We start from the raw sequence: 6,000 nt of genomic DNA on the forward strand, positions 1-6,000 counted from the left end.
TAAAGGTAATTAACCTCTTACTCTATATGTATTTAAGATTATCCAAGTTGCGGCTAAGCCATTGAAGCTAGAACTTGTGAAATATATATCGAAAGGCTTAGTAGTAATGTTATTGTTTTGTGGACTGTTTTGCGTTGTTGTTGGGCTGCGTACTTTACTACTATCTTGTGGAGTTTTGGAGGAGTAAGGGTGTGGAGAAACACCATATATATGTAGGGTTATGGGCTGATAGTTATTCGTAACATTTCCAGGTTGTTTGACACGACTACGGTGGTCGTCGTATGTATGGAGTGATTAGGCTGTGTGTGGACTATTTTGGGAGGCTCAATATGTTTATTATTGATGTTGTTTGGGCTGTTTGGTGACTGTTTTGAATGGTGTGAGGTCATATATATAGGGGAGGTGCTGTCCGTTTCATCGTAAAATAGGTTGTGGTCGATACATAATAGTTATGACGCTTAAATGATAACGATAGTATCGTTTCTCTTATTGTAGACTAAGGAGTTTTGACAATTGCATAGCTTGAGATTGGGGCAGTATATACAAGGTATGTGAGGCTATCCCTTTCCTTCTTTTGCACGACTCCGATTGTACATAATGTAATGAACGAGCTTCCAAGATACTCTACTCTTAGAAGCTAGCAGTACTTACATTGTTTTCCCTCTTATGGAACGATTGATGTTAATGTTGCTTCTCTTATTCTTATGTTATCAATGTTGTTGGTACTTCCTGATTCTTATAAGGTTAATAGTGAAGAGTTAGTCCTAATAACGTGTACAGAGGATACCGACCTTACGTCACTCCGAAAGGTTTAGAATGTGATTCCATGAGTCGAGCATTCATTATATATATGTATATATTTTACTCTACCGAGCCACGCTATAGTTGGCCGGGTATGGCACCTATTGTGCAACCACTGATCAGTTGGGTTTTACCGAGCTCCACGTGGCCGGGTACGATTCTATCGAGCCTTATGATGGCCGGGTACATTTTTTTACCGAGCCTATTATGGCCGGGTACGATATGATGATGATGATGCCCACAGAGGCGAATGCTTTAAAGGTTTATGTATTTATACATATGTATCATGCATTTCATGTAAGTAGCCCTCAGAGGTACTAAGATGTTACAGGTTGTATATTCTCTATCCTTGCTTACATTACTGATCGTATTTATGGTTCCTTGCCTTACATACTCAGTACTTTATTCGTACTGACGTCCTTTTATTTGTGGACGCTGCATGTCGTGCTGCAGGTCCTGATAGACAGGCAGGTGCAGCTCCCCCACCACAGTAGACTGTCCAGTTCAGCGGTGATTGGCGAGATCCCTTCTCTGGACTTGCCTTGGTCTTGGTATGCATTTTTATTATAGACATTATGGGTATGTCGGGGCCCTGTTCCGGCTATGTTGCAGCACTTATGTTCCTTTAGAGGCTCATAGACAGGTGTCGACTCATGTATAGTTTGGTATGCCTTGTCGGCTAGTTTTTGTTGTATAGTCTTTCATAGTAGCGTGGTAGCTCATACCTTATATGTAGTTTCTTGATTGTCTGGTCATCCCCTGCTATGTATGTTCATGCCGTCATATTTTATTGTTGGTTGTCCATGATCCAGGTCTACCATTTATATTGATCTCGTCAGCCCTAAAAGATAATAATGAAGGTTAGATGAAATGTACGTTGGTGCTCGGCAAGTGTGGTCGGGTGCTAGTCATGGCCCTCCAGTTTGGGTCGTGACAAACTTGGTATCAGAGCAAGTCTGTCCTAGGGGTTGTCTATGAGCCGTGTCTAGTAGAGTCTTGATTATGGATGTGTAGCGCGCCACATTTATAATCAGGAGGCTACATGACATCTAGGGTTGTTACCTTCTTCCTGAATCTAGATCATGCGTAGAGTTGAGTTGTAATTGTTCGTCTCTAATATTCACCTTGTTTTTTTCAGTGATGCCTTCGACTAGGAAGCAAACGATTAGTATACGGCTTGATACAACAGCGGGAGAGGGTACCAGTCAGGTGCCCCAAGTCAGAGCAGGACAAAGTGAGGCTCAAAGTGAGATGCCCTCTCATACCTCATCTACTCCATCTCCTCCAGAGGATATTAGAAGGCACCCAGCGCCTCCAGTTCCTCCGTCTGGCACTCCAGACCAGGATATGCGGAGTGCTTTGCAGTTATTGACTAGCTTGGTAGCTGCTCAGGCTCAGAGGCAGAATACAGGTGCTGCTGAGAAACCAGTTAGTACAAGAGTTCGTGATTTTATTAATTTAGACCCTCTAGTGTTTACCGGATCAGACCCCAAGGAGGACCCACAGACTTTTATTGACCAGGTTCATCGTACACTTCGGGTTATGCATGTTAGTGATACAGAGGCAGTAGAGTTGGCTTCTTATCGGCTACGGGATTTAGCGGTTCTCTGGTATGATAGTTGGGAGAGATCCAGGGGTCCGAACCCTCCTCCAGCTGTGTGGAAGGAATTTTCTGAGGCCTTTCTTCGTCACTACTTGCCAGTTGAGATACGACGAGCTAGAGCTGATAAGTTCTTGAACCTTAGACAAGGTAATATGAGTGTGCGAGAGTACAGTATGCAGTTTGATTCTTTGGCAAGGTATGCTCCCCATATGGTGGCCGAGATGAGTGATAGGGTGCATATGTTCGTGAATGGGTTGGGACCACATCTGATAAATGAGTGTACGACAGCCTCCTTGGTGGAGGGCATGGATATTTCCCGTATTCAAGCTTATGCCCAGACCCTAGAGGATCGTAAGCGCCAGCAGAGGGCAGTTAGGGAGCAGGATAGGGGCCAGCATAAGAGGGCGATATTTGCAGGGTATTCTGATGACTTTAGAGGCAGCATCAGGCCATAGTTTTTGAGGAGTTCGGCGCCACCTGTAGCTAGTGCTCCTCCATAGTTTCAGAGGCCTCGATATGATCGATCCTATTCTGGTCCAGGTCAGAGTTCGCGGGCATCTGGCTCGCAACATCACAGGGATACTAGTCAGATGAGACCCCCAACACCACATTGTGATCAGTGCGGCAAGGCCCACTTTGGACTGTGTCGTCGAGGTTCTGATGCATGCTATTCGTGCGGGCAGCCTGGCCATATGATGCGGGATTGTCCTAATAGAGGAGGTGATGGTATGGCTCAGCCGACTGGATCTGTGTCTGGTTCTTCCTCATCAGTTCGACCTCCAGCACGGGGTTTTCAGCAGTCGACAGGTCGTGGTAGGGGTAGAGGTGCAGTGCCGAGTTCGAGTGGTGCTCAAAATCGAACCTATGCTCTAGTAGGTCGACAGGATCTCGAGTCGTCTCCAGATGTTGTTACAGGTATTATATCTATGTTTTCTTATGATGTATATGCGCTGATTGATCCGGGATCTACATTATCATATGTTACACCCTTTGTGGCTAATAAGTTTGGCATTGAACCTGAATTGATAAGTAAACCCCTTGCAGTATCTACTCCGATAGGAGATTCTGTGATTGCTAGAAGGGTATATAGAGGTTGCACTGTGATGATTTGTAGTCGTCAAACCTCAACAAATTTATTTGAGTTAGAAATGGTTGATTTTCCTCTATATCATCACCATTGACTAAGTTAACACAAAAAGCTACCAAATTCCAGTGGTCTGACACTTGTGAACGTAGTTTTCAGGAGCTGAAGAATCGATTGACATCTGCACCAGTGCTCACTCTTCCTGAAGGAACAGAAGATTATGTGGTATATTGTGATGCCTCAGGTATAGGTTTGGGGTGCGTATTGATGCAGCGTGGGAATGTGATTGCTTATGCATCAAGACAATTGAAGAAGCATGAAAAGAATTATCCAACCCATGATTTGGAATTGGCTGCAGTAATATATGCTTTGAAGATATGGCGGCACTACTTATACGGCGTCCATGTTGACATCTACACAGATCACAAGAGTTTACAATACATCTTCAAGCAGAAAGAGTTGAATTTGAGGCAGCGTAGGTGGCTTGAATTATTGAAAGACTACGACGTCGAGATATTGTATCATCCCGGTAAAGCCAATGTTGTGGCAGACGCTCTCAGCCGTAAATCAATGGGAAGCTTAGTACATATTGAGGCAGGTAGATGGGGGTTGATTAAAGAGCTTCATCAGCTAGCCAATATGAGAATCAGATTGTTAGACTCTGATGACGGAGGTGTTACTGTACAGAATACATCAGAATCATCTTTGGTAGCCGAGGTAAAAGCACGACAATATGAAGATCCTATCTTAGTACGATTAAGAGAAAGCATTCAACAGTGTAAAAGTATGGCTTTTGGGATCGGAAAAGACGGGGCACTGAGATACCAGAGCCGATTGTGTGTGCCTAATGTGGCAGGGTTGCGAGAGAAGATTATGAATGAGATTCATCAATCCCGATATTCCATCCATCCCGGCTCGACAAAGATGTATCATGATGTCAAGGAGCAGTATTGGTGGGATAATATGAAGAAGTCTATTGCAGAATTTGTAGCCCAGTGTCCCAATTGTCAACAAGTAAAGATAGAACATCAGAAACCCGGTGGATTGCTTCAAAATATAGAGATTCCGACCTGGAAGTGGGAGGTGATTAATATGGACTTCATTATTGGATTACCTCGCTCTTATCATAAGTTTGACTCCATCTGGGTGATAATTGATCGACTTACAAAATGTGCCCATTTTCTGCCAGTGAAGACAACTTACACGGCTGAAGATTATGCAAAGTTGTATATCAAGGAGATTGTTAGGCTTCATGGTGTGCCCATATCTATTATATCAGACCGAGGAGCTCAATTTACGGCTAACTTTTGGAGGTCTTTCCAGAAGGGTTTAGGCACACAAGTAAATCTCAGCACTGCATTTCATCCGCAGACTGACGGACAGGCTGAACGTACCATTCAGACACTGGAAGATATGCTACGAGCATGTGTTCTAGATTTTAAGGGGAATTGGGATGATCATCTTCCACTCATAGAATTCGCCTATAACAATAGCTACCATTCCAGTATTAAAATGGCCCCATACGAGGCACTATACGGGAGGAGATGTAGATCACCAGTTGGATGGTTCGAAGTCGGTGAAACAGAATTATATGGGCCAGATTTGATTCACCAAGCTATTGAGAAGGTGAAAGTGATACAGGAGCGATTGAGGACGGCACAAAGCAGGCAAAAATCTTATTCTGATGTCCGACGTCGTGATCTAGAGTTTGAGGTTGGTGATTGGGTTTTCCTGAGGATCTCACCAATGAAGGGTATTATGCATTTTGGGAAGAAAGGTAAGCTGAGTCCAAGGTATATCGGGCCGTATAAAATTCTTCGACGAATTGGACAGGTTGCTTATGAGTTAGAATTGCCATCCGAATTGGAATTTGTCCACCCGGTATTCCATGTATCTATGTTGAGAAAATGTATTGGAGACCCTTCTCGAGTCGTCCCTATCAAAGATGTACAAGTTACAGAGGACCTATCATATGAAGAAGTGCCAGTGGCGATATTAGATCGGCAAGTCCGCAAGCTGAGAACAAAAGATGTAGCTTCCGTCAAAGTATTGTGGAGGAACAAAAATATGGAAGAAATGACATGGGAAGCAGAAGAGGAGATGAAGTCTAAATACCCTTACTTATTCCAGAATGAAGATAACAAGGATGCTGGTGGAAGACAGGATACATTGGAAGGTGAAACGGCTCTATGAGGTAAGCAATAATTTGAGAATACTCCTCCTTAATACAAAATGGTGATATGTAGATAATGTAAATACGCATAATGCTTTGTGTAGCCTTGTGAAGCCATATGTTGGGCTTAATTACTTGCAAGTTTTGCTAGTGACCATTTTATAGGGGAAAATTGATCGGAAATTTCCATTGGAATCCACGATGATTTAAACTCCCCATGAACCCTTACATTCGAGGACGAATGTTCCTAAGGGGGGGAGGGTGTTACAACCCATATCCACATGTGTTAGTTCATGCCATATATTAGTTAACATAAATCCAAGAAGGAATTATCTTTGA

This window comes from Nicotiana sylvestris, chromosome 8 (genome assembly GCF_000393655.2).
Source record: "Nicotiana sylvestris chromosome 8, ASM39365v2, whole genome shotgun sequence".
Lineage (NCBI taxonomy): Eukaryota > Viridiplantae > Streptophyta > Magnoliopsida > Solanales > Solanaceae > Nicotiana > Nicotiana sylvestris.